This window comes from Canis lupus, chromosome 6, assembly GCF_011100685.1.
Source record: "Canis lupus familiaris isolate Mischka breed German Shepherd chromosome 6, alternate assembly UU_Cfam_GSD_1.0, whole genome shotgun sequence".
Lineage (NCBI taxonomy): Eukaryota > Metazoa > Chordata > Mammalia > Carnivora > Canidae > Canis > Canis lupus.
Window position 1 is genome coordinate 35211248 of NC_049227.1, and position 16707 is coordinate 35227954.

General features: G+C 42.0%; 1 protein-coding gene across 12 annotated transcripts in view; it reads right to left on the reverse strand.

Moving 5' to 3' along the window:
• The window catches only part of RBFOX1 (RNA binding fox-1 homolog 1), a 2034214-nt gene that overhangs the window by 698245 nt on the left and 1319262 nt on the right, over positions 1–16707 (reverse strand). The window lies entirely within an intron of this gene.

The following is a 16707-nucleotide window of genomic DNA, read 5'->3' on the forward strand; positions in this document are numbered from 1 at the left end:
AGTGTTTTAGCACCGCCTGCAGCCCCGGGGCGTGATCCTGGAGACCAGGGATCGAGTCCCACATCAGGCTCCCTGCATGGAGCCTGCTTCTCCCTCTGCCTGTGTCTCTGCCTCTCTCTCTCTAGCTGTGTCTCTATGAATAAATTTTTTAAAAAATTATCCAAGAAAGATCTGCAGTGCTAGGTGGGGAGGAGGCAAATAAAGACACCCCACCTTCTGCTCTCAGTCCCCCGAGGCACCTTATCCCGGTGCTGCCTCAGGTTGGGGCATATACAGGGTACATTTTGTGAGAATGTGGCTGCTCCCTGAAACTCAGACATTGGACGGACAGATGTGCTGCCAAATGGTCCCAGCCTCCTTGAATAACAAACACCCTCCACACACGGCTTGATCCAGAAGCTGCTCACTTCCAGCTTCTACTACCCTCTCCAAGTACTGAGCTCTGTTAGTTTGCAGTTCACCTGCTGGGGATACACCCTGTCTTCACTTCTCTGGCTTAGCAGTACCCCAAAACAGGGAGCCTCTCTTCCTTCCTTCTCTTTTCCATGTCCTTCATCCCTTACTTGTGTTTGCTCTGCTGTCCTCAAAACTTTCTAAACGGCATCTCTTTATTTGTGCCTTAGCAAAGGAGAACACCAGGGTCTCTGAAGGGACGCCCCCAGGGACATTTACAGAAGTTGAAGGAAACTTCCCACCAGTTTACGGGGTGAGTCCTTGTGGGGTCTCTTTCTGGAACTCACACGGACCTCATATCTCATCAAAGCGCTTTTCTTGCATAACGTATTATTCCACAGCATTCACTGGCCATGGGATGTTAAGGAATTCCAAGACAAATAAGAAACAAGGGTAGACCTCGGCAATATTTTGAAGTTAGAACGGGGTCGTGTTATTCATCTCTGCTAGAGTAGAGCAATGGTTTCCCACTGCCCCTTGCTCTGTAAGCACCAACCTCCTTACCCCAGCCAATGCCCTGGTGTCTGGGCCTGCCGACCTCTTCAGATGCAGCAACCCTTCTCTCCACTGAGCTCTCTTGGCCCCAGCCAAATTGGCCTCAATATTTCATGAAATGCTGCATGAACCCTGTGGCACCCAGATATCAACATATGGCTTCCCTCCAATCTGAAAGCCTCTTTCTCCTTTTCTTTGACAAGGGACAACCTTGTTCATCCTTTTCATGACAAGGTCACCTCCTCCAAGAAGTCCTCCTTGAAGTCCTGGGCCAGGGTCTTTTAGCACAGACTCTCATAGACCTATTTCTTATTTTTTAAAAGCTGTCATTGCAGTTTGAAGTTATATATTAAACACGGTGATTCTTTTCTTTGCGTCCCTCTTCCCTGCTTCCCTGTAAGTTCCATGCCAGTGGGGAGTAGGATCTACATCTTTAATATCTGGCACACAGTAGGTACTCCTGGCCAATATCTGATGAAGGAAGCAGTGAATGAATGCAAAATAGTGGACAATCTGGCAGGCAGTGCTACCGCCTATATTTGGTGCACATTCTTGCTGCCGTACCCTGGCGGCGTGGTGGGTTCCGAGGTTCTTTTGAAGCCTGACACGCATAGAAACTACTTCTTGGGTCTCATTATGTCCAGGAAGCCTCCCTTCTGGGTAATGCCAGAGTTCCCTTTGTTTGATGAAACACAGAAATGCCAACAGTCTTGGCGTGAAATCTGTATTAACTAAGAACAGTTTTCTACTGTTGTAAGGGACATAATGGGAACAAGAAGCAGCAATGGTACAGAAAACTGGAGTTACATGGAATTCCACAGATTGATTTCCAAAAATCAAGGCATCAAGAACCACACAGAGCAGAGCAATTAATATCCCAAGGACTAAAAGCACCACCTACCAAGTTGCAACACTCTGGGTTTCGAGCATGACACCTGATTTTATGTAGACAGATATATGCCGGCATTGAGTATGCAACTTTATATTTCCATATGTCAGGTGAAGTACAACCTTAAGCATATTCTGAATAATTCATTTAGGCAAAGGTCTGATAAACAGATGTCTGTAATGCGATACTTCTGAAGGTGCCATTTTTCTGACATGAAAAAAAATCCCTGCTTAAAAGCCAGATGGCAAATAAACCCCAGTTCATCACTTAGGCTCACACGGGGAATTCCAGCACATTTTTCATCAATTCCCACTCTATATTTAACACAGTAAATATAACAGTGAAGTATTATGTCTCTTCCTTCTCAATCCATCTCAACCATGAGTGTTAATCTCTACTGGGTCTGAGGCAGTGTTTACTCCAAATAAGCAAATGAGCTTCCATGTAACAAATTATCTCTTTGCAGAAACAACAGAAAATTCTGTATGCTCAACTGTTTTAGTTTATTGAAGATTGCTAGAAACAGATTTTGCAAAAATGTCTATTTTTCCCCCTGCAGCCTTTCACAGAATAATGGAGGAGTTGAGCATTCCATTCCACATAAACAAAAGCCTTATCTGGATTTGCTTAAATAGACATGAGCTTGCTGTTATCCTGGGCCAGGGATTATGGTCTAAGGTTGAGCCCATGCCAGGCACCATTTGACTGCTTGGGCTCTGGTTACCGTCTTCTCTGGCTGCAGTGGAGGTGTCCTGTTTGGTTTCTTGACTGGGCCCCACCAGGTGGGGCATTTCCAGTATGAAACTTCTCTTGACTTGCCATGTGGCTAAAATGTGCCCAGGGAGAGGGATGGACTTAGTGGTCAAGAAGTGATTTCACTCCCACTGGACCAAAGTCTGATCTTTCCTCTCTCCCTTCCTTCTCTCTCTTTCTCTCTTTTTTTTTTTTTTCCTTCTAGATATGTCTATCAAATACCTATGGTAGGCAGTGGGTGGGAGAAATGAATGAGACAGTCTAATGAGGAACACTGTCAATAGATCATTTACAATATAGGGAGGTGAGCACAGCTCAGGCGCATACAGTGACCATGCTGAGAACAGAACACCCAGATTTACATGATAGAGGATCGTGGGAGGGAAGTCTTTCTGGTTCTCATGAACTTTACAAGAACCTCTGAAATTGCATTCATGTGACAGGCAAATATTTTCTTAGCACCTATCATGTGCAAAGTGCTGGGGATAGAGCAGTGAACAAGACACTGTCTCATGCAGCTCACATGCCAGCGAGGAAAGCAGAAATCAACAATAAAAACACAGTGGTTAATTATCAAGCTGAAAAAAAATTATCAAGCTGTACCATATGCTGTGAAGGAAGAGGAGATGGTCTTATGAAAGAGTAGACACAGGATTCCAGTTTATATATGGATGGGAAGGCACATATATAAAGCAATATCGATTCTGAGACCTGATGAATGAATAGCACTGTTAGCCAGGTGAGGTAAAGAGAGGGGAACATTCCAGGGGAAAAGATGTGCTGTGACATTTCCCACATTGGTAGGACCGGAAGAGGTCCAAGGTGGCTCTAGATAATGAGGAAGAGGGAGCAGCAGCTGAGTGTGTCGAGATGCATGGGGGCCAGACCATGCAAGGCCATGCAGAGGCATTTGCTTCAGTTTTCACAACAATGGGAAACCAATAATGAGTTTTAAGATTGAGAGCAGGTAGTGACAACATGATCAGATGTGTGTTTGAAAAGAGTCCTTTCTTTAAGGGTGACCTTGGTAGAAAGCGGTGGTTATGGAAAGATCTACAGAGGATTTTGTGGTCATTCTGGTGGGAGATGATGACAATTTGGACTAGGATATTGGTGAAGGAGCTGCTAAGAAATGGACATGTTGAGTATATATTTTATAATGAGACGTTTGAACCTGCTGAAACAAGAAATGAATTATTCACTGATATGTTTCAATTCACCTCACAGGCTCGTTCTAACAGCATCAACAGCATCAATAATAACAGCAGAAGAAAAAACAACTCTGACCAACCTTCTATGCACTAGGGATGATTCTAATAATTGTATAAATATTAACTGATTGAATCTTCCCCATAACCCCCATACATTGGTACAGGGAGTATCCTTATTTTATAGACAAGGAAACCAAAGCCCAGAGAACTCAAATAACCTTTTTCTAAGGTCAGACCCAACTATTAAGTTTCAACATGACTCAAATGCCTGGATTCTTTGAACAGGGATGAAGAAAGCTCTCCCATTGCTAACTTCTAATCTGGACGCTGGTATCATTTACTTCTAAGATACCAGTAGCCTGCCTTTGGGTCCCTATTTCGATTAAAGGATATATATACTTCAAATAGAGAAGTATGCTGCAATTTATTCATATACAAGTTGAACACAATCACAGGCACGAGGGTAGCACAAAATGAGGGAACTCTGCAGTAAACTCCCACGTAGGAGGCAATTTGTAGATACGCTTCCACGTAATACTCAGTGAGGTGTGTATTTTTCCTCTCCTCGGCTTATGGATGAGGGAAAGGAGGCTCACAGTGTTCAGGAAGTGTGCCCAAGTTCTTACAGCTGGTCAGAGATGGAGCAGGGATTTACAACCAGGTGTCTCTGCCGACAAACAAACTCTACGCACCCAAGGCAGAGCAAGCGGCAGGCTCCGTGCTGCTGACGGGCCGACAAATGGCCACGAGCCGCTGATTGAAGATTGAAAAATTGTAATGCTTCCAGTCTTGGTGAGGATTCTGAACACAAGAGGGAATCAATGCCTGGGGCAGGAGAAAGCGCCTGCTGCCAAAGAAAAAAAAAAGAATGCAAGGAAACCCAAAAACATACACAGGAGAGCACACGTGTGCACACACACAGCTGAAAATCTCTTCCAGGAATCCTTGGGTTTTTTTTTTGGTTTTTTGTTTTTTGTTTTCTTTTTTCCCATAGCCCATTTCTCTTTATGTTGCTCTCATTGACATGAGCAATTTATATATACTGTGTAACTTTGATGGCAGGAGCCCTGTTCTCTGTTTCTTTTGTGTCTGTACTTTGTTTTTCAGTTTGTTGCAATAAATCTTTAATACGGATTGAATTATGAGTTTTTAATAATTGATAGAGCTGATTCCAAGTGCTTCCTCCTGCAGTCATATAATAAGCTGAAACTTTGGGGGCTGGGGTGCACTCGGTACCCTCATATTCTCCAACCTTTACCGTCACCTCTCTCCTGACCCCCAACACCTCCGATAGGGTCAGTGATCACAGCTGGAGACAGAGCTGGATGCCAACAGGTTGGTCAGAGGTTCAAACCACATAATAGGCTGTGAGCATTCTTAATGGCATTGGCTTCAACCTCAATTATTATGTATAATTTGGCAATGAAGTGGCAGGTCATGAGCATGGTATAGAATTTATTCATTCAATTTGTTTTTATTGAATAGCTACTAAGCATCAGGCATGGGATAAGCTTCAGAGAGACAACTCTGAGCAAAAGCAGACATGGAGCCTGTGGTTTAGAAGGGTTGCAGATATTAATGAAAAAAATCACAACACCAAAATAAAATTGTAACTGTGTTAAATGCTATAAAGGGAGAGAGGTGGTGCAGGTGCAGTACGTACATACAGCAAGGAGATAGGACTTGGTCAGACAGACACATAGGGTGGGAGGATGTGTGAAAGGGCCCCAGGAAATCTGGGATGCAGAACACAAGGGGCTGCAGATGGGAACCTGCAAGGCCAGAAAGTCATATTAGGGATTTGGTCATTTTCTTAAATGCAGTGGGAAGAAACATCACATTTTTGTCTGTGCAGGGTCATGACCCACTCAGTACAAATGTTTTCTACTACAGTATATAGACAAGCAGCAGTGGGTCTTTGGAAGCAGCCAGCCTGAGTTCGAATTTCCACTTTTGACTCTGATCGTCGCATCAGCCCAGGCAAGTTTTTTCTCAGCTTTCATTTCCTTATGTGTCCAATGGGAACAGCTCCCGGGGCTCTCAGTGCCTTTACCAGCTGTGGTCAGCGCTCAGTAAGCAAATGTGGAAATGCTCGACTCTTGGCACATGGTACTCCCCGCAGGTGTGCCGCTGCTGCTGTTGCCATGGCTGCAGTTACCATAGTGATTTCCCTCTAGATGGGTTGTCAGCTGCCCTCAGGGGGGTGGAGCACCCTTTCTTCACTTCCTTTCACTGAACACATTTCTTTTTTTTTTTTTAATATCGCCTAAATTCCCTGCCCACTTGTCACAACTCTTCTGTTGATGTGTACCATTCACCAGGCCCTTTCCTATAACACAACCACTACAACTGCACTTACATTGTGTCAATTGTGTTCAAGCCCTGCTCTGAATGCTTTAGACACACCATCTCAAAATTGCACAGGGGGTAAGTACGATTATGATCTTCATTGTATGGATGGGAACACTGATCCCAGGGAATTGCAGTAAATTGCCCAAAGTCTCACATCTGGAAAATGGCAGAGCTGGGATTTCGACCTGCCTTATGGCTCCATAGTGCTCACTTCCAAAAGAGCTCATCCTCCTTTCCTTGAAATGCAGTCCACTTGTGTATATTCTCGTGGGTCTCCATAATCATGTTTTATTTCCTTATCAATCCTCCTCCTTTTCACAAAACACTGATACTGTCAAGGATGTATAAATCTGGATCTCCTCCCTTTCTCTCCCTCCTCCTCCTCCTCTTCCTTCATTTCCTCCTTCTTCTTTACTTCTCTGACCATGGGTTCTTCTCCTTATCAATCTCATGCAGTTGTCTTGTAGAAGCCATCGGAGGAATGGGTAGATTGCTTCACAAACCCTTGTTTATCCAGCAGGGAAAAATATATTTAGAACAACTAATGGCAGAGGCAGAGGAACAGGGTAAACCAGTTGGTTCTTCCACTCCCTGACTCCCATTCCATGTTTACTAAATCAAGATATTCAGGGGAGGGAGGAGGCCTAGTTCTATATTTTCTTTAAAGCTACCAGAGGATTTGAGAAGATAGAAACCACTGGGATATATAATCTTGGATGTTTGGACTTGCTCTTTCTTTCCTAGAATGTTAAAAGAGTAGATAGTTTTACTCATATATACCTTTTTTTTTTTTTTTTGTATGCTTATTCTCTGAACTGAACTTCTATGGATGAAAGGACCAGGTGTTTTTGTTTTGTCTTTGATATTGGTTTGTGCTTTTTTTTTTTATGGCATTAGATCATTCTAAGGTTTGTTTTACTTGTTTGTTTTAATTTTATCTACAGCCAGCATTTAAAGCTAGTGAAAAGTGTGAAATACACTGACATTTTTAAGTGGTAATTTTCAGAGTCTTTGTTAGTTCTGGAAGGGTGTGTGTTGCAAATTCTAGATGGAAAACATTTGGAAACACTGAGACATTTAATTTTAGCTGAGTGAGCCACATGTTACTTATGAAACATCTATTTTGAGAACTGCAGCAGAGAATTAAACCTGACACTTCTTATTCTGGTCTACTACCTTCACTGATAAACAAAATAAAATTACAAACACAGGGAAAATGGCTTTTAAGGATACTAGGGAAAAAATGAAGTAAAGGAGCTTCATCTAAATGGATGCAATCTGGTTGTAACTCTTTTTTTTTTTCTTTTTTTCCTATAAAAAATCCTTAGTTAATTCATGAATATTTTAGTGGGATCTAAGATGTCAGTTTAAAGTTTAATGAAATTGTATTTAAGACACCAAATAGAGCCAGGATTTGGAAGCAGATTCCAGAAATACTTTTTGTCTTGGGGTATCCATTGGAAGTACTGCTAGCTGGGATGGACGGCGGGATATGAACACATCTATGAGATAGATCCCCAGACTCAGGATAAGAGAGAACATGGGCATAGATCGAGGAAAAAGCTCTCCAAGTTGGAGAATGAGCAAAAGAGATCTTCTGCTCCAGCAATTTGTGAGGTTGACTCAAAGTCACCCAGGGCACAGTCCCATCTAGAACATCTCAATGGTCCTGAGTCTCTTTTTACATGAACAGCCTCCCCCATGGACAAGGGATCTCTAAACAAACATCAAACAGCCTCTTGGAAGTAGAGGCATCTTAAGAAATTGTGTTGAAGTGTCCAGTGCTGACTTTGACAGAATAAGCAGTAACGGAGGGTATGAGGGTTACCTGGGAGGAGGAAGGAGGAGATGGAGATAAACACGGCTAAAAGATAAATATATAGTTGACAGACAGTTGGAATGAGAACCAGATAGAAGAGACTGTCCATATCTCTCCATATCTCTCTTTATCTATCTATCCACCCATCCATCCATTCATCCATCCATCCATCCATCCATCCATCCATCCATCCATCCATCTCTCCAGCCAGCCAGATAGCCAGATAGCATTATCCAGAAGGAGAAAAACCATTATCAAGAGCTATGCTTTAGATATGAGTGGAAGATACAACTCTTGGTTTAATTAGCATGTTCTCTCTAAAGCCATCCTCTGGGTCAGCTCTCTATCTGTGATAACTTATCTTATCAGACTATCTAAATTTTCCCCCATGCAGTCTATTCCATTGACCCTGCAATATTAAGCACGCTCTTCTCAGTAGTTACAATTATTAGGTACCTAGAAAGAAAACTTGTCACCAGAAGTTACATTCATTTTGGTACTATAGTAAAAGCAATTCATTAGAAATAGTACTGAAACTATATTTTAGTTTCCACATTAATTAAGTGCTGGCCTGGTCATCTCAGGCCAATGTTATATTGGAGGATCAAGCTTATAATTCTCTGTTTTCATCTTGTATAAAAATCTGAGAAAAGGGGTCTAAGATTCTGTGGCCAAAAGTGACTGGGCCACATGGATCTGATTTGCTTTGGGGTTCTATTCTATGAGCTCAGCATTATTCCCTGATTATCCATACTTACAAAGTACCTCTACATCACCCAGCTACAAGGATTGTGGTTTATTAAAAAAAGACCTTTCAATGAATCAATTAATAAAGGGTAAAGTTTAGGGATATAGAAAGGCTTTTTTTATCTTGTGCTTTGATAACGTGATGACACTTTTAGATGACCTGCATGAATTTGGCCTCTATGACCTTTAAAAAAATTTATTTATTTAGAGCAACAGAGGAAGTGTGAATGGGGAGAAAGGCAGAGGCAGAGAGAGAGATAATCTCAAGCAGACTCCACACTGAGAGCAGAGTCCAGACAAACACACACACACACACACACACACACACACACACACACAAGCGAGAGAGACACAGAGAGTAGAGAGAAAGAGAGAAATTGAGAGATGGTGGGAACTCTGAGAATGCATATTTCTGACATTCTCACTTCCAAACTAAACCTTATAAACCCCACTGGACTTCACTTTCAATCTTTGGATTTTGAAGAGATTGTCCTTGTTTCCTTATGATAGACCCTCTTCTAATGGAGCTATATTTAGAGAGATCCTGTTCCTTACCATCAAAGAGCCTTGTCTGAAATACATCCAATTACAAAGTTCTATTATTAAAAAGGCTTGCAGGAGCTCTCTGAGAGTTCTGCTTGGCCAAATGACACTGGTTTTGTATGAAATTGCAATAGGAGGGGTCACAAGGAGAGCCCCCAATCACCAACTGAAAACCTTATGGATGTGGAGAAGGTTTCATTTTATTTAGAGGAAGTAAAGAAACATGATCTATCTCGTCCACCTGGCAAATTCACACCAGTATAACAGAAAAGTCCACATAAGCAACACAGAAGATTCTCCTTTTCAGCCTATCATGAAGCAGAGTCAAAATGCAAATGGTAAACAGGAACAGTCACAGTTGCTTCTCAGAGAATCAAGCTGCTGGAAAGAAAAGCAAGGAAAAGGAGCTGGGACCTGATGCAGCCATTCATCACAGTGCAGACCTTGCTGTCCACTGAGTGGCCCATCATGGTACCAGACAAATACACCAGACACGGGCTGGCTTAACCTTTACTCTGTTGTGGGCCGTGGGATCTTGCTGAGATGCTAGGTTTAAGACTGCACTTCCATGCAGTGTCACCTTTTGCATGCAGATGAATTAGAGTAAATATTAAATATTCCCAAAAAGAAAACACACACACACACATCATATTAACAGTTTGTTAAAATTTGCAGCGATTAAGCAAGAAAATTAATGCTACCAGTTTCTGCAATCTGGAACAGCAGTGTTGAGGAATGCTATGGGGGAAGTAATGAGAAAATTAACAATCAAAGGGAAAGAAGTAGGGGAACTAATAAATAAGGCTGGATTTGGAAGGTTATAGCTGATCTCTCTCCCTCCTTTCCTCTGTCTTCCTCCCATTCTCTTTCGCTCTCTCTATCTCCCTCTTTCATTATCAACATGGTGGTTGTAGGTAGAAGAAACTTCTGGTTTGGGGAGTCAGGCAGACCTGTATTTGCTTCCTATATCTTACATCAATTGACAGGTTGACGAACTATTCTTAAGTTTCCATGTCCTCATTAGAGATAATGTCATCCGTCTTGCTAGGTCTCTGTAAGTTGGAGTCCCCAGAGACATAAAATATCTAGCAGAGCTCCTGGTTCATATCCTGTAATTTGTAGCTGCTACAAATACTGTCACAACCATTATTATTAATAATAAAAAGGAATGTATTGGCACCTATAATGGAATGCATCAGCATGCCTTAATTGAAAGTTCCTAATGAAGGAATGGCTGCTGGAACAATGCCTGGCTTGGAAAGAGGAAACATTCATTATGTGACAAGGGAATGGTACATCGAACTGGAGCTGTCCTCAGAAAGTTCACAGTCTTAAAGGGTCAGAGGCACAGATACCCAGGTGAGGCAGACAAAATCTAGACAGTAAACACAAACATGGGCAGGCAAGAGTCTGTTCTCAAGGATTTTCAACTTCTCACCTCCCAGACTTCACACTTCCTACTTAAAATCCCATCAAGTCTGCTAATTGTTCTTTTCACTCATGCCAGGGGTCCCAGTAACTTCTCTAATAGGACAGGAAGTGGGTGTAGATGGTTAAAAACTTTAAATCAGGTGGCAAAAGTGACTGCTTTCCACTTGGAAGAAGCCAATAATATGGGAAACTACTTTAGCAATTTGGCCAGGAGACTGGATGGAGGGAAACGTCTCTGGATGGGAACCACAGATACTATAACAATGACCACAGTGATGATTCTTTACATTTGTCTATCATTTTGTCATCCAAAAAACCCAGTCACACTTTCTCCACTTTGGCTTTCATAACAAAGTTTGTAGGGTATAAGAAGGCCCGCCACAGTTTGTTTTTTTTCCCCAAATTCCAGTCATTTGCTATACCTTTAATTTTTGCCATATCATCTTGCTACCTATATTATTATTTACTTGATATTTTTCTTTATCTCATTCTTTACATTGGACATAACTTGTTTTTTTAATGTATAAAAGCAACTACTCACATTAATGGGAAGCTACTGCATATATCTGTATAAATATGTACAAATCGGCCTTATTATATTCTAGTTATTATTGTTATCTTTTAACATCTGTGGATATGAGGCTCTTTGGCTTGTTCCCTTGTTTAAGTCATCCCTACCCCCAACATGGGACCTGAACTCACAATCCTGAGATCAAGAGTCGTGTGCCCTACTGGCTGAGCCAGCCATTTTGAATGCCAGAAGATACATTAAAAGAGAACTGGGAAGGGAATCGTTTTCTCATGAGGCAACATGATGTTATATACTGAGGAACACCTAAAATAAACTTGAAGAACTCTTAAAATCTCAGCCACCCTTTGGCAAATGTGGGATTTGGGGACTGAAATGGCTGGCCCAAGATTATCCAGAGCAATTTTTTTTAATTTATTTTTTATTGGTGTTCAATTTACTAACATACAGAATAACCCCCAGTGCCCCTCACCCATTCACTCCCACCCCCCGCCCTCCTCCCCTTCTACCACCCCTAGTTCGTTTCCCAGAGTTAGCAGTCTTTACGTTCTGCCTCCCTTTCTGATATTTCCCACACATTTCTTCTCCCTTCCCTTATATTCCCTTTCACTATTATTTATATTCCCCAAATGAATGAGAACATATAGTGTTTGTCCTTCTCCGACTGACTTACTTCACTCAGCATAATACCCTCCAGTTCCATCCACGTTGAAGCAAATGGTGGGTATTTGTCATTTCTAATAGCTGAGTAATATTCCATTGTATACATAAACCACATCTTCTTTATCCATTCATCTTTCGTTGGACACCGAGGCTCCTTCCACAGTTTGGCTATCGTGGCCATTGCTGCTATAAACATCGGGGTGCAGGTGTCCCGGCGTTTCATTGCATCTGTATCTTTGGGGTAAATCCCCAACAGTGCAATTGCTGGGTCGTAGGGCAGGTATATTTTTAACTGTTTGAGGAACCTCCACACAGTTTTCCAGAGTGGCTGCACCAGTTCACATTCCCACCAACAGTGTAAGAGGGTTCCCTTTTCTCCGCATCCTCTCCAACATTTGTTGTTTCCTGCCTTGTTAATTTTCCCCATTCTCACTGGTGTGAGGTGGTATCTCATTGTAGTTTTCATTTGTATTTCCCTGATGGCAAGTGATGCAGAACATTTTCTCATGTGCATGTTGGCCATGTCTATGTCTTCCTCTGTGAGATTTCTGTTCATGTCTTTTGCCCATTTCATGATTGGATTGTTTGTTTCTTTGGTGTTGAGTTTAATAAGTTCTTTATAGATCTTGGAAACTAGCCCTTTATCTGATATGTCATTTGCAAATATCTTCTCCCATTCTGTAGGTTGTCTTTGAGTTTTGTTGACTGTATCCTTTGCTGTGCAAAAGCTTCTTATCTTGATGAAGTCCCAATAGTTCATTTTTGCTTTTGTTTCTTTTGCCTTCGTGGATGTATCTTGCAAGAAGTTACTATGGCCGAGTTCAAAAAGAGCAATTTTAATATAGCTCATCAGGTGTCTATCAAGCAGCCAGTAGGTATAAGGTGATGCAGTAGGTGCTGATGGAGAGAGGGTGAGCTTGTCGGTGTGAACTGGCACTCGTCCCATCCTCCAAAGTCTCGGAGACTGCCTGGGCGTTGGACAATAAATCCAGCAAATACTAAACATTATCACTTAAGACAGGTTACGTTGCACCGCACTGACAAATGACCCTAACTGATAGTAAATGCTCATTTTCCCTCTTGGTGCACATCTATCTCGGGTCACCTTCAGTTTGGCTCCGCGCTCTCTTCTCTCTGGGACTCCAAATCGATAGAGCATCCCCTATCTAAAGACATCACTGGTCTTACTGCAGGGGGAGAAGAGATCAAAACGAGGCACACGCTGGCTCTGAAATTTTCCACTTAGAAATTACATGCATCATTTCCACTCATAGGTCATTGACCAAAGCAAGTCATGTGGCCAAGGGTGGTGGGAATGGGGTGGGAGAACAGAACCCCCTAGAAAGGAAGGCATGCAGAGAGAGAAGCTCAGGAAGGAGCAGTGAATATTCTGAGTAATACCACAGCCTACCGAATATTACAGTAGTGGCATTGAGATTTGAACCCAGGCTTTCTGGAATTCTTGCCCATTGTGGTATCCCCATTACTGACCTGTTTCAGTAGGAAGAAAAATGCAGCACAATCTGAGCACACATACACACACTTCTCTGCAGAACGGCTTACAATCTATGCGAATGACCAGAGTGGACACCTTCACATACCTACCGCAGGTTACTTAGGAGGTTCTACGTACTTGACAGGCAAAGGAATCCGGGTGCTAAAATGATTCTTTTAACCAAAGGATAAGGTTGCAGAATAACACCACATGCATTCTCAGGAGCCCACCCCCCTTTTGCTTTTCTTAAGAGTCCTTGGATATTAGAATATAGGGGACTTCTGGGTCACAAATAATTTAACTACTGACCTGCAAGGAAGAGCAGGATGAACCAGAAGACCTCTAAAATGCACTTCCAACCCTGTGGATCTGTGATATTTTACCCAGAGGACAAATAGCAAATAAAAACTATGTGGAGATAAAATTTCTTGGGTAGACGGATAGCGCAATTGCAAGGGAATTTAATTTCCCCCTGAACCAAAAATGAAACCCAAGACAATAAGTGTCTATATAAAGAGAACATTGCTTCCTAAATGTTGACATCAGTAAGCTCTTTCCACTCCAAGTTTGGATTTTTGCAGAAAAATGAAAAAGTTTTCAAACTGCTTCAGCCCTTCGGGTTTGCACTGCCCATCCATGAACACCTTGGAGACGAGGGAACTTTGACTGTCAGGACATAAATTTATAAAGCGTTATTGTCCCTTATTTTCTTTTGATTTCTTTTTATTGGTTTTACAGAAGTTAATTATTTTTCAGTAAAGAAATAAAATGTTCAGAGTGTGACAAGTACTGCCTAATGTTCTTGGATTCTGAATAGAACCTGTTCTTCAGGGAAATGATTCCAAAGCTTAGGAGTTTCACTCAAAATCATATTAATTGCTGCGGAGCACCTACTCCGTACCAAACATACAGGCGACAGACGCCCCAAACTGAGGAGGAGCTGTTGATAAAATGATGACTCCAGAAAGAGAGTAAGAAAAATAAATCATTCAAAAATCATTTTACTAACTTCATGAAGGTCTTCATAGTGACATGGAAAAACTATAAAAAACAAAACAAAACCATGTGTGTGTATTTGTGTGATACATAAATAATCATCTACTACTCATAATGAGTGGGTCCAAGGATAGAAGAGGCCAGAAAAGGCTATGCAAAGTTTAGGGAATGATCATCATTTTTCAGGGAGGCTTCTGTTGAGATTGCCTCATCCTTTCTGCTTCTCAAAATCACACTGAACCTGTAACCAGGGTCAGTCTTTTCAGCATCAATATCCTTTTATCATGCCACCTCACTCTGAAACGTCGTTGGTGATAACACAGATGTTAAGCTGGAGGTATTAAGCTACTTTGTAGTCTCCTCTCGAGTAATAGAATTGTAGGTTCCAGAGGAAAAGGATGCAAACATTACAGAAGCAGTAAGAACAAAAACAGCAAAACCAACAATATAAATGGAAAAGAGGACCATGAGTCTGCTGTGGGGCATGTTGATTTTGAGACTGCAGGGAAAATCCAACTCCGAGAATATGACCAGAGAGCAGGTTCACCAGCATATCAATGGTAATCAAAATTATGGGAGTGATAAAACTGTCATGAATAAGAAAAGACCATTTCTTTTGTTTTGTTTTAAATTGACTAGAACAGAACAGCTTTGCTTCAGCAGACACCTGACCACACTGGCTAATAGACCAAAAGTGGGGGATTTTCTAAAGCTTATTTAACTTTCATTTCTGACACACCATATTTCATTGATTTCTAAGGTATTCGCATTTTACATTTTATATCTTGGAAACTGGGATGCTTTTCTAATTAATGGTGGGACATAATTTATTTTGCAGCATCTTTTTCTTTTTTTCTTTTCTCAGTAGTAACACACACACCACACACACGTCCAAGACGTTTCGACTGGAAGTCAACAGCATCTCTGATACATGCAATCCAGGTAGTAACTTTTACTTTCCTCAAATAAATATGGTTTTTAATTCTACAAGTGGTTTTAACTACAAGTGATCAGGAGAATTTTTTTTAATTTTATTATGGTGTTTATAATGTCAATATTTGTTCATCGGTGTTGCATTGTGAAAACAGGACCCACTCCTTGAATTTCTTAAAAGTAAGAATTGCAAGACTGGTATAATTCACCATTCTGGACCTTACAGTGAGAGCCTCAGCATCAAAAGGCAGGACGGAGCGGAACTGTTATTGGAATTTGCGATGGAAACTCCAGACCAGTGGTTCTCACACTTGGGCACACATCAGCAGCGCCTGTGGGGCTCAGTGAACACAGATTCCCAGCTGTGGCCCTAGAGTTTTTGACTCAATCTATCTAGGATGGGGCCGGAGAACATGCATTTTTCACAAGTTCCCAGGTGATGCTGCTGCTGCTGGTGGTCTGGGGAGCGCAGCCGGAGAACCGCGGCTCTAGTTTGCTGGGGTGGTGGGTCCGTGGTCATTGGACATCAGGAGAAGAAGGAGAGGTGAGGTCAGAGCTTTAGAGTCTCCCCAACTCTGCTTCAGTCAAAGCAGTCTTGTTTTTATCTGCCTTGGTCTCAGAGTCTCCATGAAATCTCACACTAAATAAGTTTTGCTGCTTAAATTTTTAAGTGAAAATCACTATTGGCATTGGAAGAACTAACATTTTAGGATAGGACAGGTCTGAGCTGTAATGCCAGTTTCATCATTTAGTACTTTAAAAAATATCTGGAAAAAAAAATATCTGCATTTCAGTTCTTTTTAATCTCTCCAAGATTGGGGTAAGAAGATGTATTTGAGGTTTGGAACTAATGGACACACAACCCTTAGTAGCTAGAGCGTCCTGCATACTGTAGGTCCTTAACACTTTGTAGCCACTGCTATGATAAGAATAGAGTTCTGATCCCCGAAGGCAGAGACTTTACTGTCTTCACCCCTTCTGTAAATGTGTGTTCACTTGCAGTGACCGAGGACAGAGCATCTGTTGTCAACTGACTTTAGAACAGCCTGCCAGTTCCCCGGCCCTGGTTAATCAAGGCTCAGAGCTGCAGTTGGGTCAGTACCCGGGGTTTTTTGGAAAGCTGGACGCACACTTACTGCCTCACTGCCTCTGGGCCTCTGGCATCTGGAGCGCGGCTGATTGTCAGCTATCCAACAATCATGCCCTGTGGGCAGAGGGAGCCTCCGAACCAGCTTCTGTCTGCAGCAGCTCTGTTCGGTTCAGTACCAGACACCTCTCTTCCTCTGCAGTTCATTACAGGTGCTTGCATAACACGGCTGCCAGATACTCAGCAGTGCATGCTTAAGAGGATCTGTTTGTCACCCCCTCCTTGTGTGTGACTCCCCAATTTTCACTATT